Genomic DNA, 13,010 nt, shown 5'->3' on the forward strand with positions numbered 1-13,010 from the left:
TGAGGCAGAAAGCAGAACTCTTGCCTTAAAAAAAAATATATGAATTAAGACCTCATTCCAAATCTCATGCGAGATAAAGTCATGTAGGACAAAACCTGTAGGTGTTATTTCATCCAGTCAATATCTATAGATCACCTACTGGAATCAAGCAAGGCCTTTAGAGCCATCATGACAGGAGGTAAGAGGGGAAATGTTAAAGCAACCTGTCTTCAACATCTGCGCTAGGATTCTGCTGATGGAGTCAGAGATTTAATAGGATTCAATCTTCGTTGACAAAAGTCAAACTGTTAAATTCTGAAGTTCCAGCCAGGCATATGCAATCCTAGCTGCTCAGGAGGCTGAGATCTGTAGATTGAGGTTTGAAGCCAGCCCTGCCAGACAAATCCAAGAGACCCTTGTCTCCAATTAATCACAAAAAAGTAAGAAGTGGAGGTGTGAAACATGTGATAGAACACAAGCCATAAGCAAAAAAAAAAACATCAAACAAGAACTCAAGGCTCTGGTTCAAGTCCCAGTACACACACACACACACACACACACACACACACACACACACACAAATGTCCAAAAGTCTAAAATTTCAGGAATGTCCTTGAGAGAGGTCCAAATCTCATTTCAAGAACATATTGAGTTTTTATTTCAGTCATGCACTTCAACCTAAGGTTTTCATAGTAATAGTGCCATTAGATCGCTTGGTATATGCCAAAGATAATTGGAAACTCTACCTTCATCATTACCTCTGATGTCCAGAAGCTAATATTAGGACTTTTTATCAACCATAGAGGCATAAAAATATGCCCAGAGAGCATTTTTGCTTAGAGGTAGAAACACAACTAAGCTTATATGAGGAACTCTAGGCTATGGCCAAACCAGGGCATACAGCACTACCATGTGCCTCTCCAGCTACCAGAAACAGATAATATGGCCCTTTGGAAGCTATGCTGGAGGCTTGAAGCTGGAACAAGTGGTGGCAGGCAGTGCTTCACATGTACATATCCCGAACTCTTGTAAAAGCAGCCTCTGTGTTTGCTGAGGGACAGGTGGGCTGTGATGAGAGAGAAATATGTCAATCCATGGTGACTCCCAAACTCAGCCTGAGTAACTGGAAAGACACAATCACTGTTAACAAGATGAGGAAAAGCAAAGAAATAGCCAGTCATGTGACAGGAACATTAGGGTAACAGAGTCTCTGAGTTGGACAAATCACCTAGAAACAAAAATAGTGGACACTGATTAGAATTCCCAGCAATGTAGTTAATGTCCCCGTCCTCCAAGGTTTAAGTGGGAAGGAGCACTCCAGATGAAGAAGTGGCATCTTTAGGATAGAGCTTTGAGTCATAAGACAGGGTGATTTCACGGATAGAGTGAACATAAAGAGAAAAGAGAAATCCAAGTGCTGAGTTTGGGTTGGCTGAGCTTCAGAAGTTGAGGGAACAAGAAGGGACAAGTGAACCAGCAGAAAGCAGTGAATTCTGAACCAAGAAAAAATGGAGTTCCAAGGGAACAACTCTTTGGGATATGGGTACTGAATTCACAGAAGACGGCTGTAAACTTGAATCAGTAACATGGTGGTCACAGTGACCTTGACAAAAGAAATTTCTGCTTAACTAAGGAAGTGGAAAAACCTCCCATGCTTCTAGATTAACATCATGAAAATGGCAATACTGCAAAATTCAAGGCAGTACCCATCAATATACCAGCCTCATTCTTTAAAATAGAAGAAGCAATCCAAAAATTCATATGGAACAATAAAAGACCCCAAACAGCAAAAACAATCCTTAGCAGAAAGAACAGTGCTGGAGGAATATCAATACTAAACACCAAACTCGACTACAAAACCATCCTAATCAAAACAGTTTGGTACTGGCACAAGAACAGATCTGAGGACCAATGGAATAGAATTAAAGACCCAGAAATGAACCCACAGACCTTATCTTTGATAAGGGAGCCAAAAAATAGGATGGAAGAAAGACAGCCTCTTAAGCAAATGGTGCTGGAAAAAATGGTTAAACCCTTGTAGAAAAGTAAAGTTGGATCCTTATCTATCACCCTGCACCAGAATCAACTCCAAATGGATAAAAGACCTTGAAGTCAAAGCAGACATCCTGAAAACATTACAGGATGGAACAGGAGAAACTCTAGGGCTGCTTGGCACAGGCCAAAGTTTTCTTAATAAAGACCAACACAACAAATCAAAGAAAGGTTGGAAAAAATTGAATTGCATTAAACTGTAGAGCTTCTGCATGGCAAAAGATATAGCTAGCAAGACCAATCGAAAGCCATGGACTGGAAGAAGATCTTCACTAGCCATACAACAGACAAGGGTCTCATATCTAAAATATACTTAGAACTGAAAAAAATTAAATCCCCCAAAAACAAATCCTCAAAGAAACAACCATCCCATTAATAAGAGAGTCTTCTCTGAAGAGGTAATAAGAATGGCCAATGGACACATGAAGAAATGATCAACTTCTCTAGCCATAAAAGAAATGCAAATCAAAACTACATTGAGATTCCACCTCATCCCAGTTAGAATGGCTATAATCAAGTAAGTTAATGGCAACAGATGCTGGAGGAGATGTGTCCAGAAGGGAAAGCTATTGCATTGTTGGTGGGAATGTAAACTACTTCAACCACTCTGGAAAGCAGTATGAAGGTTTCTCAAAAGACTCTACATAGAGCTCCCCTATGACCCAGCAATCCCACTTCTGGGCATTTACCCAAATGATCACAAACAAAGCCATACTAAAGTTACCAGCACAATTATGTTTATTGCAGCATTATTCACCATAGCTAAGATATAGAGCCAACCCAGATGTCCCTCAGTACATGAATACATATATACATATATATGAATTACATGCTTCCATAAGAAAGAATGACACTGTCCCATTTGTTAAGAAATGGAAAGACTTAGAAAAAAATCATATTAAGTGAAATAAGCTAGACCCAAAGAAACATAGGTCCCATGGTTTCCCTTATTTACAATAATTAGTATATGTCTAGGATAATATTATCAGATGAGCAGAATGGCTCAATAGCTCTGTACAGATGTCATATAAGATGATGCTAAGCAAAATGAACTCCAGGACATGGACACAGAGGTTTTTCTTTGTTGTTGCTGTTTTTAATGTACTATGTGATTTTTTTTCTTTTGCATGTTCTTCCCCCATGGTATATCCCCTGTTGTTATTGTGTTGTATTTTGGTACCCTAGTATTGTATACATTTATTTGAATTAGGGAAGAGGAGAACAACAGAATGGTGAGACAAAAGACAAGGGGGGAACCAATGCAACAGTGACATACACAAGAAAATATGTTGGAAATGATCAGTATAACTTGGGGGTTAGGGGGGAAATAGGAGAAAAACAAGGGAAGGGGTAACAAGTTTGACAAGAAATGTATATATTACCTTACTTATGTAACTGTAACCCCTGTATACATCACCTTGACAATAAAAAGATGCATTGTGAAAAAAAGAAAAAGAAAGAAAGAAATTTCTGCTTGATTAGGAGATTCAAACCCGGCCAAAAGGACTGCAGAGAACACAGGTGAAAAGATTCATTTCTCTTGTACTGGCACTAACCAATCTCAGGATCCTGGTGCACAAACAGGGCTTGCTGCCTGAACGGTTAACATGTGACCTGGGAAAAGGGCTGCTCCTGGTCTGTACATGAGTTTCCCCATCAGTAAGGTGAGAAGAGTAATAAAATTTATTATCACAAGGATTCAATGAATGAACAAGTGCCAAGTGCTTGGAGCAACATAGTCTTCTGCCAGCATTAGCCATGCTTTGTGGTAAAGGTTATTGCCATTCATGACCTATGATAGCCTGTAATGTGTTTTCTAAGGTTATTGGTGTGATGCTAGCTAAGGACAAGAACCAGATCTGTCCTGTCCACATTTCTAATCAAAGTTAAGTTCTCCATGTTAGACAAAGAAGGAGCAGATTCTCAGAAACATACACACACATACACATCTTGGCTGGGAGAGTAGTAACTCACTCAATGTCAGGACACAGCGAATATTTCAAGTCTGGACTTCAGACAGTGGCACTGAAGCCTTTTGCTTCATGCAGAGTGAGTCTGTGCTGCCGGTATCTTTAGCATAGCAGAAAAGCAGGACGATGTCAGGACAATGGGAGCCCTGTTGAGTCAGCTGAGACTGCCAGTGTACTAGGAGCACATGACCTCAATTTTATTTCAAACAGAACAAAGTCACAACAGCAGTTCTTTATGGCTGCAAAAGCCAGAAGAACCCCACCCCCATCACAGCAACCTGGGGTTCTGTAGAAGTTATGCTCTGGAGCATCAACAACTGGATTCCTAACCAAGGCTTCGGCTCCTCAGGGAGTCCTGGGAGCCTGGGTGAGCTGAAATGTGGAAGTAAAAGAAGCCTAAATACAGAGCACAAGGAGCAAGAGCTAAGGCAGGATTGACTAGTTGTCCAGGATGGAGCTGGGAGCAGATGCTGTCATTGTAGCTTGTTTTCATGGCTGCCAGTCAGAAATATGCCCCTGGGTCTACTAGGAAATATGGAGCATGATAAAGTTCATCCCAGTGGGCTGGTAAGTACAGCTACTAATTGCTTTGACACAAGTCAGATGCCACTGAGGAAGAAATGAGACCGCACAGTAAGGGTGTATTTTTCCTTCATTCTCAGGAGAATCTAAGTCAGATGAGAGCAGTGACAGGTTTGTCACTAGTAACTACAGTGAAGCTTGCTGCCCAAAAGTCACAGACTCTGTTTCCACTGAGACCACATACCAAGGAAAGGGAGGTCCCTTGACTCTTAGTATTTATGTGAGTCTTGCGGGATCTTGCAACCCAACTAATACAACTAATACAAGTGCTGATTGCCAGGAGATGACTAGGGATGATTTATTAACTATACAGTTTTAGTAACTGTCCAGACTTAACCAAAACATGATGCTTGTGTATACATTTTAGTTCCAGATTGGAACTGGGCAGATTTCCCAGAAGGCAGAACTGACTGAGTGACATCACATAATATGTGGATCACAGTGTCTCAGTAGCCTGCTGCTATGGCCAATCAGGACCATTTATGTTCCTGGTCGTATGTCAAAGAGATATGGTAAATTAGGCTGATACCTGTCACCTGATTGTGACTGAGCACAAGCCTTGGCATCTCATGGAGCCATGGCACATCTCCCTGTGAGTCATAATCCAAGGATACAGGTCAATGCAAGGAAGCTCAACTCATTCCCGATGTTTCAGTGTGTTTTTAGCCCCTTCAACAACAAACCAGACATTGGATAGTTTATGAGGGAAATGCATTTATTTTTCAATGCTATGTAGACAGGAAAGCCCCACTATCAAGCATCAAAGGAGAATGTTCTTGCTGAGTTACTCATGGAAGGAGGCTAGCGATGGGGGAGAGAAATGATGGAACCCACAGTCTAGAGCACCTCAATCACCATCACTAATACATCATTAATCCTAAACACCTCTATTAGTCTCCACCTCCCCATACTATGGCAGCCAGGATTCAGTTTCTAGCATATACTCTTTGGGAAACACATTCATCTGTACTTTTCACACGTGTCTGCTATAGCACCCACCTACACAATCAGCAAAGCTTTCAACTGTCTCTAGGACTTCTGAAGTATTCATTTTCTTCCACCAATCCTTTATTCCTTACCTCTTGGAATGCCTATTATTTGCATATTGGGAATCTAACTCTGTCTCTTCCTTCATGGCTTCCATATGTCTGTGAGTGTGTACATGTGTATGTGGCAAATTAGCCCTCAATCAGTTTTAGTTTTTACATTTTTCCTCCCACATGTCTGCTTAGCAAAAATTTGAAGAAAAATATCTTTAGGGGCCACAATTTAAATCTTGGGAAGTCTAGTTCAGTATCCACAAGAACTACCTTTCTTTTTTATAATCTGGGAGAAATCCCAAGCAGTTAAACAGAATATCCTAAGGACTCTGAGCTTGGTGCTTTTCTTCATATCTCTGCCACATCTCAAGTGACAATGAAGGTGTCTATATTGGGTCTATCTCTTGGTATTTTTGCTCTTTATCTCTGGCTGCTGAGGGCTAGGGCTCCCTCCCCATTCTTGCTGAGCACACAGTGTGCTTAGCCAATCTTAGAGATACAGTGTCCTCATCTTTCCACACCAAGGAAGAAAGTGATTATGCCACTTCTCTCTCATCTTTTCATAAAAGCTTTTCTGGCTCCTTTCTGAGCTAAAACTTGGCTGTAGGGAACTATAATATTAATTCAAGTCATTTAAAAAAAGAATTCTCAAGTTTAGTATTATTGTGTTTGATACCTGAAAAACAAAGATAATGGACCAGATCCCATGCCAGAATTACTAACTCTTGAGTTTGGATGTTGAATGTTCCCTAATGATACATATGCCTCAAGTTTCATTGCCAGCCTGTAGTCTATTAGGAGAAAGGTAATGGAGTCTTCAAGAGGTGAGGCCTCAGGGGAGGAAGTTAGGTCATTAGGGTGTGCTGCCCTGGGGTAGTGTGATTGATGTCAAATACACCAAAAAAAAATACCAAATGTGGCTTGTGAGATGTAAGTTTTAATGACATTTACTAACAGGAAGAGGCCAGTGGCAACAAGCTACTTCATCAGAAAGTCCTGTGGCAATGGCTGGAGCAGTATCACTGATCATCCTCAGAATGCTCTTCTGTATCTGCTCACTGCAGGGAGAAGGACTTTATAGATCAAATGACAAAATCACTGCATTATCTTTTCATGGTTCCAGTGTGTGAGAAACATTCCAAGAAACCCTGCCCTATGTACAGGAAAGCAGATCCTCTTCTAGATAATGTTAGCTTTCCCATTCCTATGTGCATGTGGGAAATTGGTATTCCTAAATATATCAATGACTAGACATTTCAGTCCAGTCCACTTTCATGTCTGCTTTCACTGTCTCCTTAACCATTGTCCTGTTATCTTGGGAATGAGAAGGATCATTTGAAGGACATAACGGTTTGCTCAAGATGGAGCTATTAAGACCCTGCCTGCCTCCTGCCTCTCTTTTTGGATTTCTGCCATGATGGGCTGAACACAAGCCCAAAGTAATACAGTTCCAACATGATGGACTGAAAACTCTGACACCATGAATCTAAATAAACCTTTCTTCCTTTCAAGGTGATTGCCCCAGGCATTTTGTGACTTACATAAAAAGAAGTCAAATTGTAGAACCTAGAAAAAGTAAAGGATGTTTTAAGATTTACAAACCACACTCTAAGAGGTGTCCAAAGAGGATTCAATGTGCATGCCTGCCTGTCTGTAAGTTTACTGTGCTTCTTAATATTTCATTAGGCAATGCTTGCAATGTGCTGATAACTTGTTACCTATACCCTTATAATTTTTATATTTCCGTATTTAAAAAAATCCAATTTGAACTTGGGAAGCAATCATTGTAATACCTTAACTGCAGCGATTTATGATACTTCTAAACTAATAAACTTTTTGTCATTTTTAATTTAACTTCACTAGCAGTCTCATTTCAAAGCATGCTCAGTTTTAAGGCTTCATCAAAAATCATGGATGATGATGATGATGATGATGATGATGATGATGATGATGATGATGATGATGATGCTTGGACATCTCTGGAGAGAGCAGGATGAGGAAGGGGTAAAGAAAAAGGAAAAGATTCTAAGGATTGAGGTATTTCACACACGCACACACTAAACCAACCCATCCAACATTGTTTGAGAAGGAATGAGGAAGATGAAGAAAACTAATATAATGGAGAGTGCAACTTTGCTCAAAGTTAACTGTACACATGTATAAAGTTATCACAGTGAAACTATATTTATGTTCCAGTACTACTGTATGCTAATTCAAAGAGAATTTTTAATCATCTGTACAAAAAAATAGCTAGAACTTTGTCCTCTATACTGGATTTTACAATGAAACAGTTACCTTTGCTCTTCAATTCTGAAAAGTAGAAATGAGGTCACTCTTTGCTTGGAGGTGATTCAAGGATCTCATTTAATTTCAGAACTGGAAGCTACAATACAAAATTAATTCCCAACAATTTTTGCTGGAGATGAGCACAGAATTTCTTTTGTGATACTTTGACTCAATAAAGGTTAATTTTTAAAGAATACAAATGGATGCCAAGGAGACACACACACACACACACACACACACACACACACACAAAAGAAAGAAAGGAAGGAAGAAAGAAAGAAAGGTCTGGGCAACAGCACAACACCCTATCTGAAAAGTAAAGTAAAAGAGTTGTGGATGTGGCTCAGAAGTAGAACACCTGCTTCAGCAAGCCTGAAGCCCTAAATTCAAACCATACTTCTAAAATAAAGGAAAGAAATAAAACTTTTCATGCCATTTCAGAAGTATAGCCTAATTATAAATAAAATAAAATAAAGCCAGGACGTGGTGACTCATGCCTGTAATCCTAGCTACTCAGGAGGCTGAAGCTGAGGATCTCATTTTTAAAATTTTTTTGTGGGGAGGGGTCAGTTGTGGGGCCTGTACTCTAGACCTGGGCGCTGTCTCTCATCTCAAGACTAGTGCTCTCTCTACAAGTTGAGCCACAGCATCACTTCTGGCTTTTTCTACTTATATGGTGCTGAGGAATCAAACCCAGGGCCTCATGCATGCACTCTACCACTGAGCCACATTCCCAGCCCTGAGGATCTCATTTTGAAGCCAGCTCAGGCTGTAAAGTCCATGAAATGATTAATGATTATCTCCAGTTAACTACCTTAAGAGCCAGAAGTGGAAAAACAAGTCGTTTAAGGATACAGGTGGACCTGTTGCAACAATGAGAAGTACAAGTTGTCATGTCGAAAATGAGCTTTACAACGTTGGTGGGGGGTGGGGGGGCCTGGGAAGGGATGTGAAGGGTAAACAAAGGAGGAGGCTGCAATGCTTGGTAAGAAATGTATGCATTATCCTGCCCATGTAATTGTAACCCCTCCGTACAGTATGTTCACAAATAAAATAAAATTTAAAAAGAAAGAAAGTAGAGCTCCCCTATGACCCAGCACCTCCACTTTTGGGCATTTACCCAAATGTTTACAAACAAGACCACAGTAAAGCTACCAGCACAACTATGTTTATTTCAGGACTATTTACTATACCTAAGATATGGAACCAACCCAGATGCCCCTCAGTAGATGAATGGATCAAGAAAATGTGGTATATATACACAATGAAATTTTATGCCTCCATCAAAAAGAGTGACATTGCCCCATTTGTTAGGAAATGGAAAGACTTGGAAAAAATTATATTAAGTGAAGTAAGCCAGGCCCAAAGAAACATAGGTCCCATGGTTTCCCTTATTTGCAATATTTAGTATATGTCTGAGTCAAGCAGAAAAGGTCAGATAAGGTGATGTTAGGGAAATGAACCCTAAGATATGTATTCAAATGTTTTTTTTCTTTCATGCAATTGTTTCTAATGGATTTATAAGATTATCTCTTTGTTGCTTTGTATGTCCTTCCCCCACAGTATAACCCCTGCTTTCACTGTATTTGATGTTGGTATAATTTGTGGAGGGGAAGAGTAAAAACAAATCGTTTAAATAGGAATACAGGTGGACCCATTGCAACAATGAGATGTACAAGTCATATGTAGAAAACAAACTTTACAACTTTGGTGCAGGAGGTGGGAGGGGGCGGGGAGGATTGGGGGGGCGAGGGGGGAGGATGGGAAGGGATGGGAAGGGGAAACAAAGGAGGAGGCTACAATGCTTGATAAGAAATGCACCCATTATCTTGCCATGTAATTGTAACCCCTCTGTACAGTATTTTCACAATAAAAATAAAAGAAAAAGAAAAACGTACTTTACAACTTTGGCGGGGGGGGGCGGGGTATGGGAAGGGGAAACAAAGGAGGAGGCTACAATGCTTGATAAGAAATGTACCCATTACCTTTCCCATGTAATTGTAACCCCTCTGTAAGGTATTCTCACAAAAAGTTTAAAAAAAAAAAATACAGTATAGTATAAATGCCCCGCGTGGTCATTAGAGGGCAGTATTGCCCATGTGAATAATTCAGGAGGGAAATTTCAGAACAATGTGCAGTGATTATTTTTTAATTACATTAATTTTCTCTTTAATATTACAAACAAGGAATGAAAGCTGTTTTACAGTGCTCTTACCAACTAAAAGAGTCAATTAAATTTAAAAGAGAAATTGATTTTAGGGGGAACTCAATTAAATCTTTCATTTGGTTGGTCAGAGATAAGGTCAGTAAAAACAAAATGGGCCAGCCTAGAATTTTATTGCTCTGGCAAATACTGGAATGGGTCATCAGCTACTGCTGACATTTTGTAGGACATCCCAGAAATTTTATCTCTGGTTACATTATGATTCTAGAAATTCTCCCTATTGCACTCAGAATTCTCCTTATTACCTTGTGACAAACTCTACTTGTTCAGACTAAAATGCAACCACAGGACTTGCAATTTCATCCAGTTCATTTACAGGAAAAAAAAGTATTATTCAATAAATACTAAAATATCTCCAAATAGAAATGTGCATCATGCCAAGTCTTCAAGTACAATAGTATTAAATATGAAGTGTCAGGACCCCTAGTTCCTGAGGATGCCACTGGTAATGATGTTGAAGAAATTCTCTGTATAGTGCCTGACTCTTCAAGACCCACAGCACTGACTCCTCCATCTCTGCCTTTACCCACCCTCGCACTGCTGCTGACGAGAGTTATACTCAGAAACCTGAACCTGCTCCAACCTTCCTCTTCTGACAACCCTTCACCTCTCTCTATCACCTTCAGCAGTGTTGATGACCTTCGCCCTTAGAAGGCTTTATGTTGCCACTCCTGGTCCCTGGATGTCCCTGGCCAGTATTTGGCCAACATGCTCAGATCCAATTCCATGCTGTTAGTATTGACAACCAAAAATGTTTCCAGCTACTGCCAAATGTCATCCAGAGGTGGGAGGAAAGTGACTTATAGGTATGAACATCTAAGATAGGTGTAGATGATAGGTCCTTTGAAAATCTTCCTCTATACTCTCTACCTATAATTCTGGATAAACTTGTGTCTCTATTCATCCAACTGCCCAAGGAACAGTCCCAACAGAGATGATGACATGTGGGAGATGCACAAATAATGAGCATAAACAGATACATGAGAAAGTAGATGAGTGGATGAATGAAATGATGGGGATTACTAAGGAGAAGGAGGAGGAGAAGTGGTAGATAGAGGTTTGATGGATGGATAGATAGATAGATAAGATAGATAGGTGGTTTGATGGATGAATGGATAGATAGATGAATGGATAAATGAGTGGATGAGTGAGTGATGATGAATAAGTTGATGAATGAATGGGTGGGTGGATGAATAAGAGGATGGAGAATACTATGGAAGAAGGATGAAGAGAAGCGATGGATAGAAGGCTTGATGGATTGACGGTTAGATGAATGAGTCGGTAGATGAGTGGATAAATGGGTGGATGGATGAGTGATGAATAAGTTGATGGGTGGGTGGGTAGATTAATAAGAGGATGGAGAATATTAGGGAAGAAGGATGGAGAGAAGTTATGGATAGATGGGCTGATGCATGAGCTAGTGGATGGACAGGTAGGTAAGTGGGATGGATAGATAAGTGGATAAGTGGATGTGGGAATGAGTAAAATATTGAGTAAGATAATAAATACTAAGATGATTTCTAGAATTAAAGAACATCCACAATTCCATCCTTTAGGTTCTATAGGTTTTTCCTCAGGAACAAGCAGAACAACCAGGAACTCAGAGTATAAAAGGACAAATAAAGGAGAATCCACTAAATAATAATCTCCCTGTAATTTGAAGACATTCTATCCTCCAAGTCAATAAGTCACAGAGTTAGAGACTGTGATCTTGTCTGTACTGAGAAACAAAAACAAAGCTGGGCACTGGTGACTCAAACCTGTAATCCTAACTATTCAGGAGGCTGAGATCTAAGGACTATGGTTCAAAGCTCAGCCAGGCAGGAAAGTCCATGAGACTGTTATCTCCAGAAAGCCAGAAAACCAGAAGTGGTGCTATGATTCGAAGTGATGGAGTGCTAGTACCTAGGTCCTGAGTTCAAGCCCTATGACTAAAAAGGAAAACAAAACAAAACAAAAAACACCAAAATCCAAAGACCTTAGCTGGGAATATGGCTCAGTAGTCAAGATCTTGCATAGAAACTAAAAAACTACTTCTGTGGCTGCTGTATGGGAAAACTCATATTTTAAAATAATGAGAATATGTTTTAAAATATGAGAAGATTCATGTTGTTAAATAATATTAATCTTCCAAGCCATGTTCTTACTTGGTAAAAAGTGTTATTTGAAGTATCTATCCGTTTCCTCGAACAGAAGCATTCCCTGTAATGTTCAGCTTTTAACCCTGACACAAAAACCACACAAACTCCCACTACTGACCTTCTCTATGGCTTGCAGACAAGGCTCCCTCACAAGACCAAATCTAGATGCTGCCTAGAGCTCAGAGCCTCAGAGCTGCCTGAGCTGGGAGGGAACAGCATTTCTCATTCTCTCAGTATGGCTTAGACCGTGTGATCTGAGTGCAGAAACTTGGAGAGTCTCTATACTCCCAGACATTTAGGAAATTCTAGCTGCTCTTCCCAGACAACTAGGCAATTCCAAGAATCCTTGGCATAGATCAAGGACTGCTTAATAGTTTCCAATTCCAGGAAGCCCAAGCTTCAAGGACATCAACCTTTTCTTATCTGCTTTCTACTCTAAGAGCCAGCAAATCCCTCTCATCATCTATCATTCAGTACCGACCTCTAAGTTGTGACATTTGCAGGGGCTCAGCCCTTGCTTTCCTCCTCTCTTCTTTATACATCCCCTATACTGGATAGCTTCTTGGCTTTCAATCATTCCTGTTCACTTATAGTACCTAAAATGATAACTCCAGTCTCACCTCACCTCTAAATGCCCAGTTTATATTCATTTCCCAAGTGTCTGCCCGATGTCACCACTTTGACATCTAAAAAATGCATCTCTCTTATAGAATATCCCAAAACAGTCTCTCAGATG

This window comes from Dipodomys ordii, unplaced genomic scaffold (assembly GCF_000151885.1).
Source record: "Dipodomys ordii isolate 6190 unplaced genomic scaffold, Dord_2.0 Scaffold99, whole genome shotgun sequence".
NCBI classification, from domain to species: domain Eukaryota; kingdom Metazoa; phylum Chordata; class Mammalia; order Rodentia; family Heteromyidae; genus Dipodomys; species Dipodomys ordii.